This window comes from Cebus imitator, unplaced genomic scaffold (assembly GCF_001604975.1).
Source record: "Cebus imitator isolate Cc_AM_T3 unplaced genomic scaffold, Cebus_imitator-1.0 Scaffold581, whole genome shotgun sequence".
Lineage (NCBI taxonomy): Eukaryota > Metazoa > Chordata > Mammalia > Primates > Cebidae > Cebus > Cebus imitator.
Genome location: NW_016107896.1, coordinates 484,454 through 501,653, shown reverse-complemented (window position 1 = coordinate 501,653; position 17,200 = coordinate 484,454). Strand labels below are relative to the sequence as shown.

Sequence of the window (17,200 nt, the reverse complement as noted above, 5' to 3'; positions counted from 1 at the left end):
AAAAAAAAAAAAAAAAAGAAATACTGTTTTTGAAATTAATTTGTGGTCTCAGGTGAAAAATTGAAAATACATATGGTAAAGAAATGAAATTAATTCTGCATATGAAGAGAGCATAATTGTACCCGTGCTGCATAGTTAACTCTCACAATTGAAACCAGATGAAGAGATGAACATTCTAGCAAGAGTAAGTGAAAACCTTGTAAAATTTTCAGATTGTTTTTCTACAATTAAACGTATACTGAGAGAGGTAGAGAGCAAGGCTGTGCAGTCAAACCTGGAATTGCTGACACATGTTAAGAGAGTGCACCACAGATATCAAAATGTAAAATGCCTTGAACTCTTTTCATTTAGAGTAACAAAATATGGTTTTAGTGTTCCTGCTCTATATTCTGTCTTAGAATTATCAAGCCATTTTCTAGATTTTTGTTTTTTAGATGGAATCTCTGTCACCCAGGCTGGAGTGCAGTGACGCAATCTTGGCTTACTGCAACCTCTGCCTCCTAGGTTCAAGCAATTCTCCTGCCTCAGCAGACTTCAGGAGCCTGCCACCACACCCGGCTAATTTTTGTATTTTTAGTAGAGACAGGGTTGCACTGTGTTGGCTGGGATGGTCTTGACCTCCGGACCTCATGATCCCACCCACCTTGGCCTACCAAATTGCTAGGAATACAGACATAAGCCACTGCACCCAGCCTTGATTCTAGATCTTGACACAGCACATCTTCAACTTCAACTTCTATACTGTCTCTGAGGATAGAAAAGCTGGGTGATATGGAAGAACAAAACCAATCATTTGTTATAACCCAAGGAGATTTTATTTCTGCCTGTTGCCCTGGGCTCTCAGAAGTGTAGTTCTGGCAGACATTACTGGAAGGTAGAAGTGGGAAACAAGCCTAAGTAAAAATTTGGTGTGTGCAAGACTGGCTTCTTAGGAACTGGCAGGATCAGCCTTCAATTCTGGGTAGATTTTGGGCAATTGGGTGATATGTAAAGAGTGGTATGTTGCATCAGGCCCTATGAATACCCAGCTTCTGCCAGTAGTAAAACCCAGTAAGATCTGTATTTTTTTGGACTATAAATCAGATTTAAAAAATATAAATGATAGGCTTGTTCTGTATATTCTTAATGATTCACAAGAACTGTTTGGCCTTATTTCTATACTGAAGCAGACTCTGAATGCCTTAAAATCTGTTCATTATTAAATACTGAAAGACAAAAAACAAGTAAATGAATGTTTTAGTTTTTATAGGTAATTCAGCCAGTATATTTATTTTTTCTCCTAAATTTTTGGCAGCTATAAAAGCATGGTCATAATGTCTCTTTCATAGATACTATGAACATCAATTGTTTTGATCTCAAGATATTTGAGAATTACATTACCCAACATGTCCAATACAATGTTTTTAAAAAAGTTGCCTATTTAAAAATTCTGTCAAATTTGAATTGCATACCTAGCTAAATTTTTTTTAAGATTGAGGATAAGATATAAAATAATTCATACAAGTAATACAAATTAAGTTTACTAAGAAATTTAATTACATTTTAAATAGATTGCTTTCATTTGTTAATATTTGTGTCACATATATTTAAGATTTTGCCTCTAAAACAGGTAACAATTTGAAAAAAGAACAAAACAAAATTCAATGATTGGCATGAAAATAAATGGTTTGTATGATGCCCTAATTAAAATGATGTAAAGCATAAAAATCTTAATAATGGTATTTTCTGCACATTACTATTTCAGAGTTCCTTTTGCCCAGAAAAGTGTAAAAACAATTAACTATGTTCTTGAGACTCTCTTACTGATTTTGCCACTTAGACTCCAGCACAGGCCCAGGGTTCCCTAGGTATTTCTTTCAGAAGAACATCTAATGGAAATGAAGCAGAAGACTGTGGTGCAGGTTGCAGAAACAGTAGGCCCTTCTTGGAAGTCCAGGAAGGGGCTATGGGCACCATCCTAAAAAGTGGTCCTGGAGCTTCAGTGAGCCCTCCTGCCTGCAGGGGTCTCATGGAGTCTTGGGGGAGGCCAGCCTAGGTGCTCTGTCCTGTCCCTGGCCCTTGAGTCCTGCCTCACCTGCTATCTTTTTTCACAAAGAAAGCAGATGGCACCCCCCTCCCCCAGTGCAGCCCCAGTAAAGGAAGGAGATCAAGAGAGTCAAGGCCCAAGCCCATCTTGGCACATTAAGTGACTTACTGATGAACTAGTCAGTAAGTTAGAGCAGAATGTGCTGCTGTAATCTGAGATCACATTCTAGGAAGAAACCTGAGTGGCCCCTGCCTGAGGCTTTGTACTGGAGGAAGGATGGACAGGACAGCATGTGCCCCTAGCCAGCCTGGAGAGACATGGGCTTGGGAAGAAGAGACAATAAGAGTGGCATACAGCAGACATGCTGAGCAATCAGATGGACACAGAGGGCTAGGAATGAAGAGTCCCTGAGGGGTGAACCCTCTCAGGACCCTGAATTCAGTCCAGAGATTCCCCAGCCTTTTGAAGCACAGGCTTGTACCTGGAGCTGCAGGGTGGGTGCTGTGCAGTAGCCTGGTAAAATTGGGGTGAGCAGTCACTGAAGGGCTTTCATGGCCCCCCCCCCTTTTTTTTTTTTTTGGATGAGCAAATTGAGCCCCCAGAGCCACAAGCCAGGAAAGGCAAAGTACTGACCTTAAGCATCACCTTTTTTCTTCACTGGCTCCCATAAGCCTCAGACGTCCCTGAGCTTGCCTTGTAGAAAAAGATCCCTCTCTTGTGAGTGTAGACACAGAAGCAACCAGTCTTGTGTGGTAACCCCACCCACAATCACTTTTTGTGGGCCCACCTGCATCTCCTCACTCCACTGGCCTGTGAAACCCAACTGGCATTCCAGAATCCACAATGCACACTTGGTTCTAGAACCAGAGTTCTGCACCCAAGCAGAGCTGAAGTCAGCCAGTTAATTCCATGGCACAAGGTCCAAATTAGAGAACTGACTTGACTGTTCAGCTGCAGCCAGGCAGTGTATGTACTGTTCCAAGCAGGTCCCATTCTCTTCCTGCTTCAAATTATTTCACCTGCAACTTGTCATTTGTGCCAGCTCTTTCTCTAACCCACACATCCTATGGTTTTTGAGATTCCTCTGAAGACTGCATGAACCAAGGATTAAGGGTCACAGTGCTGTAGTCTGCTCACACGGTGCCAGGAAGAGAGCTCTCTCACTCTACCTTGACACCTAAGAGTTACGTCTAAATAATACCAGTTCTAGGTGGAGGTCTGTCATACTCAGACTCTTCTATGGTCTCCATGCCAAAAGATATGTTAAAGTGACAAGGAAAATAAGACACAGACCTGGCAGTTCTGCCTTTTAAAGGGCAGCCTCAGCCTGGTCACCTTGAACCACAATTTCAGGGTCTAGTTCTGCATGTCCCACCTTGGAAAATAGTGAAACGGGGGTCCCAGGATAGCATGGTCCAATGAAAATCTGGAGAACGGACATCTCAGCAGCCTATACACACCCAGTCACACCTGGAACAGGAACAGACCCTACCAACTAAGAAGCCGTCTCATTACCTAAGACAACTGTACCATCAATGTGCACACATATCAGGCCCTTTACATAAACTGTCAACCCAACAATTCAAGAAAACACAAAACCTTTTAAAATCTGTCCCAGGAAGAACCTCCACTTCCAAGCTAAAAAATCTAGTAGTGGCCAACCTGGAGATTATTCTTTATCTGTGAGCAATATCTGAGATCCTGGTCTGTCCCATCCTATGGTATGGGAGACAGGCCACACGAGATTTTTTATTAAAGGAAAGCTGACAGGTGAAAGGTTCAGAAAACATGCTAAATTAAATGCTGTACAAATTGCATGCTTTTTGCAAGTGGACGTGGTTATCCTGCTAACCCCACTGACACTGGACTTTCTCCCTTCCGTAAGTCCCCAGTAGAACTCCCTATCTCGTTCACTGGTTCTTAGTCTGTTTTTGACATCTTTAACCTGGTACCATTTTCTTGGAAATTGAATTTGACACAACTTACCCCATAGTGAGGAAGGATTTCAGGTTCCGCTCAGTATACTTCAAAACTCACCAAGGCATTAGCTATACAAAGATGCAGTTGTTCTCTTTACCACTCTTCATCCAGGCCTCTTCCTTAGATGTACAATCAGTGAAATACTAGGAAAGATGAACAAGAAATACATTGTTTTCTGAAGCAAGATGAATGCCAGAATAGGTGGTGACCACTTGGAAAGCAAAAGGTAGCATTCTTCTCCTGTGTGCAGCCCTCAACTTTTGTCATCACTTTCTGGCTTCAGTAATAGGTTTTGAGCTCCATCCTGCCTCTGGAGAAACCAGGGGACCTGGGAGGTAAACATCTTCACTTAATCCTGGTGCAACAAAGCTTTCTCTTGACAAATATGACCTCTGTGATCGTGAGCTTCTAAGCAAACTGGACAATGCACAACCAGAAAACCTATGAAAGGGAGATGAGTAGGTCTGAGGAAATCAATTTCCCACTTTTTCCCTCGGCAAGTTCAAACAACTGTGGTGGTAGACAAATGTGGAGAAGAGGACAACATACTATAGCTCCTCATCATGTGAGTTTACCACCAAGAGTTTTTAATCCTAGCTGTGAGAACTCCAAATTAAAATCTGAAGTTATTTCACTGGGCATGTATTAATGATTGATTGTACAACATTTTGTCTATCATACTGAGGTGTCTTCACTGAGGATTTTCCCATTGAACATTGATAAAGACTGGAAAAGGAAAATAGCAACTCCATGAAATCATTAAACAGTGGAGAAATGTTCATCTCATTAGCATTTTTGCACATATTTGCATGTATACCTATAAAACTGACATTTTCACAATTATATGTCAAGTTTAAAAACATACATACTTTTTGGCCTCACATGGTGGCTCACACCTGTAGTCCCAGCACTTTGGAAGGCTGAGATGGGCAAATCGCTTGAGGTCAGGAGTTCAAAACCAGGCTGGACAACATGATGAAACCCTGTTTGTACTAAAAATGGAGGAAAAAAGGCTGCAAGTGGTGGCGGGTACCTGTAATTCCAGCTACTTGGGAGGCTGAGGCAGGAGAATGACTTGAACCTAGGAGCCAGAGGTTGCAGTGAGCCAATATTGTGCCATTGCACTGCAGCCTAGGTGACACAGCAAGACACTAAAAAATGAGTATTTTTTCTGTTTTAACAACAAAAAGACACATGTTGTCCAGACATGCCCTGATGGAGTGAAGTGGTTGTGGAGTTTGCCCTGGGAAAGAAGAGTCGGTGTCCTGGATTATGTGTGGGGAACCCATCGGGACACAAGGAGGTAGTCAGGACCTTGGCCCAGCAACACTGAGGCTTGCAGGGGCCTTCTGAAAGCAGCAGAAATGGCCCATGACACTGAATGCTAGATGGGCCTGTAACAATGAAATATCTGCCCAGGGATCTTAGCAGCCCTACTAGGAGGCCCTGACAATACCCTGGATCGGAAACTCCTTGGGTTAGAGTGGCTGCCAGAGAGCCTCAAGAAGCAAGAGTCTTGATCACTATGGCTGGGCCAATTTAAAATTGCTCATCTCTTCTGTTTTACTAAACAAAATATAGAAAAATAAAGTAAAAAAAAAAATTAAAAATAATTGAAAAATAAGGATAAACTGAAAATAGAAAACTAAGGAGAAATGTAATTAATATCAGTAAAAAATGAATACAGTAAAATTAAGAAATCAACTGAAATAATTTACAATAAAGTTAAAAATTTAAGAATAAGGAGAAAATAAAAGTGGAGAAAAAAATATGAAGGGATATGAATGGAAAAAGTTACAAACATACAAATTGGAGAACATTTGACATGAGAATTTAATAAGAAAAAAACTAGAAATTAAAAAATGAGTGCAAATAAAGTGGCAAATATACAGAGAAATAAAAGGATAATCAACAAAACATTTCATCCAGCAATAGCATAATAGATAATATTTGTGATTACATATGGCGTGTTTTCTTTTTTTGTGGAGATGGGATTTCACCATGTTGGCCAGGATGGTCTCAATTTCTAGACCTCGTGATCTGCCATCCTCAGCCTCTGGATTTCTCAGATTCAGTATTCTTTTCTAGGACTTCAACCTAAAGCTTGGAATTGGGGTTGGGACAAAAATGTGTCTCAGGGGATTACATGGACTTCTTATCATGAGCTGAATGCTAAGGTGAAGCTGTGGAAGTGAGTCCTCTTTCCACAAGGGAGGGAAAAGAATGTCTGTGACCCACCTAGATAACTAGGGGCTATAGTTATGCTTGCTAAGATTTGGGTGGGCACCTTATTCCCATCACTTTGCAAGATAATTGTCCAGAACTAGCATATTAATCTACATTTTTACATTACCCTTCTCTTTTTATTTCTTCTGAGCTGCGGTTAAAGACTGCTAGTTGGTTTACAGGAATAAGCAGGGTTGGTCTAAAATGTAGGCAAAAACTCTAATGAGTTTGGAAATTAATGACAAATGTATAGTAAGTTTTGAGACATAATCTTTCCTATCCAGTCTCCTTTTTCGTTAAAAACAAATCACGATAGGACTGACTTGTTTGTGAAAGAAACTTTAGTCTTACATGGCCTGATTACCTGCATAGAGTACAGCAAGAATAATTATTTCTACATAGGTCTTTTTCATTGGCTTTGAAGGAACTCTGTTCCACAAGAAATTTCAGGTGGAACTTTCTCAGGTTAAGTGCAGCCATGGGTTTGTACCATCAAATACTTGTAAGTTGGGCATTCTCTCCTCTTACGATCCCAAGATAATCTTGGAGCTCGTGGGGCTGTCAGAAAGTGTTATTCTTTACTTACCACAGATCAGAAACCCTGCACAACAACTGTGTAGATGAGCTATGAAGCCAGTTTTTCCAAGGGGCATTGATTGGCTCTGCAAGTTGAGCTTGACTCCTTAAAGGGAAGCATACCATTTCAGTCAATGCCTTGGTAAAACAACCAGCTTCTCCAACTGTGTTCTGTTGCCAAAAAAAAAAAAAAAGGATTACTATTGCACAGATGCAAACAACTGTATTACCATAAGATAAGAATACGCATAACTGTTTTTCAAATTGTGGAGAAGCCAAGCAGAGAGAAACAAACATGCTCCAAATTTTGTTCACAGGAGTGCAACTTACTCAAATATTAAAGGTTGTAAATAACTCAAAAATAAGTTTCCTTTATTCTGGTAATTTCTGATTACAAGAATCAGTAATGTTACAAGCAAAAATCAGAAAGATTACTTCAGTTTTTTATTAGTCCAGTGCATTCAGTTAACTCTTGTTTTATTTGATATTCATGTGTTATACTGGACCGAGCATAGAAATTAACACCAAGACAAAAGTATGCCAGATTGCAGGGTCATTTATTATGCCAGCGGCCATGGAGGACTCACGTCTCTCCAACCTGTGGCGTCGAAAGGAGGGTGCCAAGACTTTTTATACCCGAAAAACCACCTTGGGAGTGGGGGTGAGGAGCAGGGATGGGGACGAAAAGGCTTCAGACATTCCGAGGGCTAGTGGATTCTGTAAATCACCTCCTGGGCAGAGATGAGGGTGGGGGTCTCCGGACATTCCAAGGGCTAGAGGACATCTTGTCACTTCGATTGTTACCTAAGTGGCTTAAAGAAGTTAGTTTATACATTGGATACTGGTGGAAGTCACAGATCTTAATTACTTATTACAAGTCACAGAAGACAGGATGGAATTAGCTTGGGCTGCTTATTTTAGTTATTACTGGTAAGCAAAGGCTAGCAATTCTGGCAGTTACTGATAAGAAAAGGTAAGCAGCTTTACATAGTTTGCAGAACAAATTAGCAGTTCTATCTACAGAAGCCAAGGCCAGCAGTTATTGTGAGGAGAATGGGGCAGCCGTTGCAACTTATTTTAAAAACAGCTTTTTCTTTTATGAAATGATGATGTTCAGCCTCTAACTCTAGGCCAGCTACAGCACAATATCACACGTGAACATTTTAGATCTTCATGAGTCCTGTATGTTTTTCCTCTATTCCAATGTCACAAGCTCCAAAGCTATCAGAAGCCTGAATTTGAGAGTACTTGTTAAAGTTCTATGACTGAATAAAAGCCATTATTTGAAAAAAGTCAAAACAAGACAGCAATTGTCTGTTTATAAAATGTTCAGGGTAGTTACAGTCAGAAACATGATTGACAAAAATTTTTGGTTATTTCTGTGGTTTACAATAACTTAACAACCCTAATTGTGGTTGAAAGCATATACTTCAGACATTAGAATTTTAGAAATTTCATATAATTTTGGAACATGTATTAATATTATTCACCAAAATATCTAAGGAATAGTGAACACCATTTTGGCAACTCCATATAACTAAACGTGATAAAATTCTGTTTATCTTTTTTGTGGATACTTCAAGAGTCCTCTTTAGCATCCAAAAGCCAGAAATTAGGAAAGATAATTTTGTAACTAAAGTTTGATTTTGAGAAGAATGTTACATATTAGGGGTTTAAAACACTTGATATTATAAAGTTTCAGACTACCATAAATTACTTATTTAACCAAAATGATTGTTCAGAAATGTAGAAAGCAAAAACCTTTTATAATTTACTAATTTTGCTAAAGAACACATTTGTGCCTTACAAATATCTTGTGTTTTTATTTCAGTGCTTGATTTACAAAAAAGATCCATATAATACCTTTTTGAATGTAATTAATATTCACACACAGAATTTCTTTGGCAAGATTTATTTTTACAGTCTTTCCACAACTTATTTAAACTTTTAGCTTTATCTAATTCAAAAAAACTGTTTGACCCTAGGCAAGAATGTATATTTCCATACCTCCTTATAATGTTTTATTAAAAACACATTTTACTGCTTACACACCTCATATGTAAATTACTTCCAGTGGCTTCAATTACATGTTATAATGGTAACTTCTAGCAATTTTAACTTTAAAGTCAAACCAGGTAAGTTTTAATTATGTGCTAGGTGCAGCCAAGGGTTTGACTCCTTTCAGCATAATTGAGGGTGTGGTTCATTCCATATGTCCTCAGGCCTTACCAATTGTGAAGCAAAGTACAACTGTTCTCAAAAACAAACAAAAAGCAGTTTGTAACCTTAAAACATTTAGCAAACCTAGTATCTGACCTGCATGATTTAATCCACGTACTCATATATTGAAGACATTTGTGTTTTACCAGTTATCTTTAAAGCTGTTTTTATTTCTGAAAGATTAAAGTTATGTGAACTAAAACAGCTTTTATCTTCCCTTCGGAAAGTATTTTATCCAAGTGCTTATCATTCTTTAAATTTTTTAGAGCTCATTTTTTATAGACATCACACACACAATACTTATATAATTACGCAGGCAGAAGAAAACCCAGTAGCCATAAGATTTTTTTATTTGCCATTTCTTGATTGAATTACTGGCCTTTCATGCATGCATTAGAGTGACAAGAGAACATGAAACAAAAAAACTCAGTTGGCTGAGAAAAAACTTTTCCCAGCAAAAGAAGATCCCAGAAGAGAAAAACATAATATAAAGGTCTTTTAAATATTCCTATAAGTTGGATATCCACTTTTAATTAAGTTCAGCATTCTTTAAGAAAATCCTTTTAAATTCTGTATTACCTGACTCTAGCAGTATCAAGCAGCCAATATTTTTGGCTTTCAAACTTTACCAAAGATAACTTATCAGGTTCTCAGAGGAAAAAAAACTTAAAAGTCAGTTTGTGAAGGGTAAGAGAATCAGCAAATGGCAACGGTTACATGCTGACATGAAACCTGAAGGGACTCATTCCCTAAGCCAGGATTAGACCTACAACACCATTGTAAGATGGCAGAGGCCAAAACAAAACATTGCCATGTGGTTACAGGTCATACTCCTAAAAACTAAACAAGATGGAGGTCTGCTGCAAAATTTTCTACCAATCATACAGAATGACATACAAAGCATGCCAGACTGGCCACAGCTCAAGACCAACCTCACAAATATACTTTCACAATTAAAACTCTACAAAAAAAAATATAGGCAGTGATTGTTGGGGTCCTAGCCCAGCAAAACATTTTCAAAGCAAAAAAATTCTTTTGCTTAAAAGTAAACTGCTGACAGAATGAGAAAAAATTTTTAAAAGGCTTATGTGTAGGGCAGGGAAGAAAATATTCTTATGCAAATGGGTTTCTTCAACAGAGAGAAAAACTTAATTGTTGTTGGATGAGACTTGATCCCTTGGCTAGTGAAGGTGAAGGCACCATGAATGTCTGACATTTTCCAGCCCAGAGGAGATGGGGATGAGGAGCCACCATTCTCCTGTCCATCCCATATGTCCCTGAGGCTGTTGGGGTGGGTTGGTACACAGTTTCCTCTACCCTTGGGAGAGGTCCAAGGATGAAAAGGCTTACAAACAAAATAATTTTTTGGTTTACTTTTTACCCTTCCTCAAGCTCCACATCTAGACACTGAAATGTTATAGAACTTTCTCCATTCAGCTAAAAGCAGGATCTTGTCACATGACCAGGAATGAACAGGCTAATAGACATACTGAATAGTGATGAGTAAAGTTTATTGGGCAAAAAGAAAAAAAAAAGCAAAGTGAGAGTGACTCTTTTAACAGGCCCCTACCTCACAGATTAACGAACACCAGGTCACCACATAGCAACTGAAGAGTCCAGGCTCAAAATGTGTAAATTTCCCCTGCCAAAATGTGTAAATTTCCATGGCTCCACCTCCTTTTCCAAGTGCACAGGTGGGCATTATTCAGAAAGAAACAGGAAAGGTGGAGCTGCTTCTGAAACCAGCAGTCTAGTTTTTCAGCCTTCAGGCTGTTTTAGACTTGAAGGCGGGGTTTTGCCCAGGGCCCTTGACTGTCTTCTGTCTCCATCACTCAAAATGAGAAAAGAACAGTCTCTTTAACAAATGGGCTGGAGAATACCGAATGTTCAAATGATAAAAAATAAATCTTACCACAAGCGTAAACTTAAAATGAAGTGAGACATACTTTTTAAAGCTGTTATAATTTTTTCTTGAATTTCTTTTTCAGATAGCTTATTCTTGGCATGTAAAAATACTCCTAATTTTTGTATGTTAATTTGATATTCTGCCACTTTATTGAATTTCTTTATTCTCAAGATTTTTAGTGTAGTATTTAAGTTTTGCTATCGAGACATTTATGTGATCTGCAAACAGAGATAATTTGACTTTCTCCTTTTTTATTTGGATGTCTTTTATTTCTTTCTCTTGCATAAATCATCCGGCTGGGACTTCCAGTACTCTGTTGAATAAAAGTGGTTAAAGGAGACATCATTGTCTTGTTTCAGATCTTAATAAAAAGCTTTCTTTTTTTGTTGTTCAGTGTGATATCAGCTATTTGTTTGTCATATTTTGCCTTAACTGTGTTGAGTTATATATCATCTATACCTGATGGTACTCTTTTCCCAGGTTTATGTTTCAAGGATTTATGTTTATGTTTCATTATGGCATATCAGTTGTTTTAAGCACAAAGGCATGTTAAATTTTTGCAAATACTTTTTCTGCATCTATAATAGAAAATAAAGGTATCTAGCAGTAAACTTAATTAAAAAGATAAATACTCTCTACACTGTAAATTATCAAACATTGATTAAAATACTAAAAAATATAAAATATTTGAGATATTTTTTGTTCTTGAGTTATAAAAAATATTGGTAAAATGGCTATGCTACTCAAGGCAATCTACAGAGTCAATGTAAAGTCTACAAAAACACTTTTTTCACAGAAATAGAAAAAACAGTCCTAAAATTTATAGGGAACCAAAAAATCACCCCAAATAGCCAAAATAAAGCTGTAAAAAAAAAAACAAAGCTGAAAGCATCCAACTACCTGACTTCAAAATATACCACAAAGCTATATATAACAAGCAAAACTGCATGATACTGACATAGAAAACAGACATATAGACTGAAGTATCCAATGATCCCAGTAATAAATTTGTAAACTTATAGCCAAGTAATTCTTAAGTTGTTTAGAACACACATTTTTTAAAAAAAGACAATCTTTTAAATGAATGGTGCTAGGAAAATTGATTATTTGAATGCAGAGGAATACAGCTAGGTGCCTACTTATTACCATATTAAAACAACTTAATTAAAAATAAATAGAAGATTTAAATGTAAAACTCAAACTTATGAAACTATTTTAATAAAACAGAGAAATTCTTTATCAAATAGGACAGGAAAATAAATATTAAATAAGACCTCAAAAGCGCAGGCAACAAAAGCAAAAGCAGACAAGTGAAACTACCAGAATCTAAAAAAAAAATTACATGGCAAAAATAATGGAGTGAAGAGACAACTTACAGTGTGGGAAAATATATTTGCAAAATATACATATGACAAGGGATAAACAATGTATAACAAACTTAATAAGAATTTAGTAATAGGCAAGATACTTTAAGTGACATTTATTTATCCAAAAAAGACATACAAGTGGCCAAGTACATGCAAAGATGCTCAACATTAATTATTAGAAAAATGCAAATCAACAATAAAACACCAAACCACTCCAGTTAAAATGACTATAATCAGAAATGATATGACTCCCTTGCTAGCCCTTTCAACAGGAGGGATTTTGACATATTTCTGGGCATATCATTTAGGTGATATGACTCTCCTCTTCTGCCTGGACACTGCCCACAGGGGACATTGTGCCATACATGTGGGCCAAGCCTTCAAGTTATGCAACTTCTCTGCCAGAAACTTGCCTACGAGGAGAATATTAGAATATTTCTGCCTCAGCATTTAGGTTGTATGGCTGTCATGCCTGTTTCATTACCACAGAGTAAAATTTGAGATATACCTAGGCACAGCTTACAGCCATGATAATGACTCTCATATGTGGACCCCCACAACCAAGACTAACTTTGCCTCTTGTAACTTGCTTTGCAAACACGAGTGATGTCTTAGATCTCTTTCTGGTTAAGAGGTTATAGAAGATTATAAGAGCCTTAGATATTTTATAAAAGCCTTGTCTTGTACAGAGAGTATCATAACAGAACCCAACAGAAAGGTGAAATTGTGAGTCTCATATGCACACCCAGCTGACAGTAAAGACTCGCCATCTCACATATATAAAACCAACTGTCACACATGAAAACAGGACAGGTGTGGTATTGTAAATCTCATTTCCGGAATATTCTGTCAGTGTGATGGTGATACAAATCTTTGCTGAGCATGTGTGTGATTTGCCGCTCCAGATTGGTTCCAGCTCACATATGGAATTGTAATCTCGACCTGGGCCAACCTCTAGGTGATGTGACCCTCCTGCCTTGGCCCTTTTATCAGTAAGAATTGTGACATTTCACTGGATCAAACATGCAGGTGATATTACATTCTTGCCTGGGCCATGCCCGCAGACATCCCTGTGACATATCACTATGTCCACCACTTAGGTGATGTAACTCTCCTCTGTGGAATGGGCCCTGAACACAGGGCATGGAAGTGACATATGGCTAAGCCAGGCACACAGGTGATGGTAATCTTTTGCCAGGACTATGTTTCAAGGAGGGAATTGTGACATGTCTCTAGGCCTACAATCTAGGTGATGTGACTCAATGCTTGGGCTTCACTCACATAGAGCACTGTGACATAAAGTTAAACCTGCACCAAGCTGATGTAACTCTTTCACCTTGGTTCTGTCATAAGGGAGCCTTGCAACATATCTCAGGACCTAGCATCCAGGTGATGTGGCTCTTCTGCCTGGCTTCTGCCCATGTGTTATATTGTGACATAAAACATATACCTAAAGAAACCTCTAGATGATACAACCCTCCTTTTCTACCTGAGTCCAGCTGACTGGGGACATTGGGGCATATCTCTGAGACCATGACCTAAGTGATATGACTCTCTTCCCCTGTCTGGGCCTTTACAATGGTGGGATTTTAACATACTACTGAGCCCAGCGTTTAGGTCATGTGACTACTTTTTTTCTGAACCATGCCTACAAAACTTTTTTTGATCTCTTGGAGCAAGATGATGTTAATCTTCTGCCTGAGTCTTGAATAAAGAGGGAATTATTGCATACTTGTGGGCCCAGCACCCTGATGATGCTACTGTCCTGCCTGTGCCATAGCTACAGAGAGTATTTTGACATATTTTTGGCCCATTCTGTGGGTGTTTTGACTCTCATCTCTTGTCTAAGTTTTTTCACCTGTGCAATTTTGTCATATTGCTGGGTTCAGCACCCAGTTAATGTGACCCTCCTTTCTAGGTTCTGCTTAGAGATGGCATTGTGACATTTTGCTTGCCACATCACCTAAGTGATGTTAATTATTGCTATAATTTTTTGCCCACAAATGGGATTATGACATATACCTTACTTTAGTTCACAGGCATGATGATCAAACTTATATTGGGATTCAGGCAATAGAAGATATTTTGCCTCTCATCCCTAGGCTTTGGGCAATAGGTAAAATCCTGGGTTGCATATTTGTACAAAGCTCACAGAAGTTTACAACACAAACTCATATTGTATAAATTCCTTGGGTGGTACAGAGTTTCATAAAAAGGCCCATCAAAAAGTTAAGATTATGACTCTCAATTACACACCCAGGTGAAAGTAAAAGTTGTCACCATCCCACATTTAAAAGTCCACTCTTGAGGCACTGAGGCTAACAAATGAAAGAAGTATAAAGATGGAATTATGACACTCGTATGTAGATCTGGCCACTAGTGTCATTGTGACCCATTTTTGGAACCAGCTCACAGGCATAAAAATGGGCCTCACTCCTGAACTCAGCTTAAATGAGAGATGTTGACTATTATACTAGGGTTTAAGGCAATATATAGGATTGTGAGTCCATATGAGCATGTGGGCCTCAGAGCAGCATGCAACTGTCATGCATGCTGTATAAAGCCCTCAGACGTTGTAGAGGGTGTCATATGATAGCCCAGCCCAAATGTGACACTGTGACTCTCATATGCACACCAAGCTAACAGATAAAGATGTCACCCTCAAAGATGAGGAGATTGTGTGATATCACTCAGCCTAGTACCCAGGTGTTAAAACTTTTGCTTAAATTATTTCTCATGTGTGTATTGTGACCTATCGTTGGGTCAGAATCATTTTTTTTTTCTGAGATAGAGTTACACTCTTGTTGCTCAGGCTGGAGTGCAATGGGGTGATCTCGGCTCACTGCAACCTCCACCTCCTGGGTTCAAGCAATTCTCCTGCTTTGGCCTCCCAACTAGCTGGGATTACAGGTATGCACCACCACGCCCAGCTAATTTTTTTGTATTTTTAGTAGAGACAGGGTTTCTCCATATTGATCAGGCCGGTCTGGAACTCCTGACCTCAAGTGATCCGCCTGTCTTGGTCTCCCAAAGTGATGGGATTACAGGTATGAGCCACCGCGCCCGGCCCAGGTTCTGCAATACTACGAGTAATATCATCCTCTCCCTACCTGGATATTAGAAACAATATCACAGGGAGGGTGCACACTTTCTGCAATGTGGGGAGTAATATCATCCTCTCCCTCCTGGTTATTACAAAGAATGTCTTATGGGGGTGTACACCCCTTGCGATATTTGGAGTAACATAATCCTATTCTGCCTTAGATATTAGGAAGAATATCACAGGTGGGGTGTACATCCCCTGCGATACTGGCAGTAATATTCTCTTCCCCCCAGGATATTAGAAACTATACACTTGCTGTGATATTGGCAGTAATATCATCTTCTCTGCCTCCAGATATTAAAAACAATATCACAGGGGTGGTGTACTATGATATTCAGAATAATATCATCTTTTTCCCCTTGGATATAAGAAACTATGACAGGGGGTGGGGTTATACACCCCCTGTAATATTGAAAGTGTTATCATTATCTCCCCCCCAGATATTAGAAATAGTGTCACAGGGCGGTTGTGCATCATGCAATATTGGGAGTAATATCTCCCCCTTTAAATGTTAGGAACAATATCACAGGGATGGTGTTTACCCCCTGTAATATTGGGAAGAATATCATTTTATCTCCCTCTGGATGTAAGAAACAATATCACAGGAAGGATATGCACCCCCTGCAATATTGAAAATAATATCATTTTCTCCACCGCTAGATATTAGAAATGGTATCACAGGAAAGTTGTGCATCCTTTGTGATATTGAGAGTAATATAATCCACTCCCCACCCTGGATATTAGGAACAATATCACAAGAAGGGTGTACACTCCCTGCGATGTTGGGAGTAATATCATTTTCTCTCCCTATGGGTATAAGGAACAATATCACAGGTGGGGTTATACACCCCTTGTGATATTGGAAGTAATATCATTCTTTCCTGACCTGGATATTAGAAACAACATCACAGAAAGTGTGTACACCCCATGCGATTTCGAGAGTAATATAAGCTTGTCCTTCCCTAGATATTAAAAACAATATCATAGGGGGTGCACAGCCCTTTCATATTGGGAGTGATATCATTCTCTTTCCCCTGAATATTAGAAACAATAGCAATGGGGAAATGTACATCCCCTGTGATATTGGGAGTAATATCATTCTCTTTCCTCCTGGATGTCAGGAACAATATCACAGGGGGAGGTAACCACTCTGTGATATTTGGAGTAATATCATACTCTCCCACCCTGCTTATTAGAAACAATATATGGGGATAAAATATCACCTTCCCCCCTGAATATTAGAAACAATGTCACCTGAAGGGTGTACACTCTTGTGATATTGGGAGTAATACCATCCTCTCCTTCACTGGATATTAGAAATAACATCATGGTGGGTTTGTACACCCCTTGTAATATTGGGAGTCATATCATTCTCTCCCCTTTGTAAAAACAGTATCAATCAAGCAGCTCCCTGACAACACAGACAGGCAAACCCACAAAGATGGGGAAAAAACACTGCAAAAAAGATGAAACCATCAAAGACCAGAATACCTCTTCTCCTTTAAGGGATCACAACTCCTCAACAACACAGGATCACATAATGACTGAGAAGAAGTGTGGCAAATTGACAGAAACAGGCTTCAGAAGATGGATAATAACAAACTTTTCTGAGCTAAAGGAACATGTTCTAACTCAATGCAAAGAAACCAAAAACCTTGAAAAAAGGTTAGACAAAATGCTAACTAGAATAATCAGCTTAGAGAAGAACATAAACGACTTGATGGAGTTGAAAAACACAGCATGAGAACTACGTGAAGCAAACACAAGTTTTAATAGCCAAATCAATCAAGCAGAAG

At 38.8% G+C, this 17,200-nt stretch overlaps 1 protein-coding gene and 1 pseudogene across 8 annotated transcripts in view; both read left to right on the top strand.

The window, feature by feature from the left end:
* Nucleotides 1–1,713, top strand: part of LOC108294458 — a 2,842-nt pseudogene extending 1,129 nt beyond the window's left edge.
* ZNF727 (zinc finger protein 727) overlaps nt 1–17,200 on the top strand; it is an 83,052-nt gene that overhangs the window by 52,043 nt on the left and 13,809 nt on the right. For 4 of the 8 annotated variants that reach the window (XR_005197970.1, XR_001821052.2, XR_005197972.1 and 1 more), the window contains 2 exons: nt 53–184; nt 10,167–10,627. The exons of 1 other annotated variant lie outside the window; for it this stretch is intronic. The gene's annotated coding sequence lies outside the window, so the exon portion shown is untranslated. Of the gene's footprint in view, nt 1–52; nt 185–10,166; nt 10,628–15,113; nt 15,131–17,200 lie in introns of those variants that run through there. 3 more of the 8 variants (XR_005197968.1, XR_005197967.1, XR_001821053.2) reach the window with 3 other exon arrangements.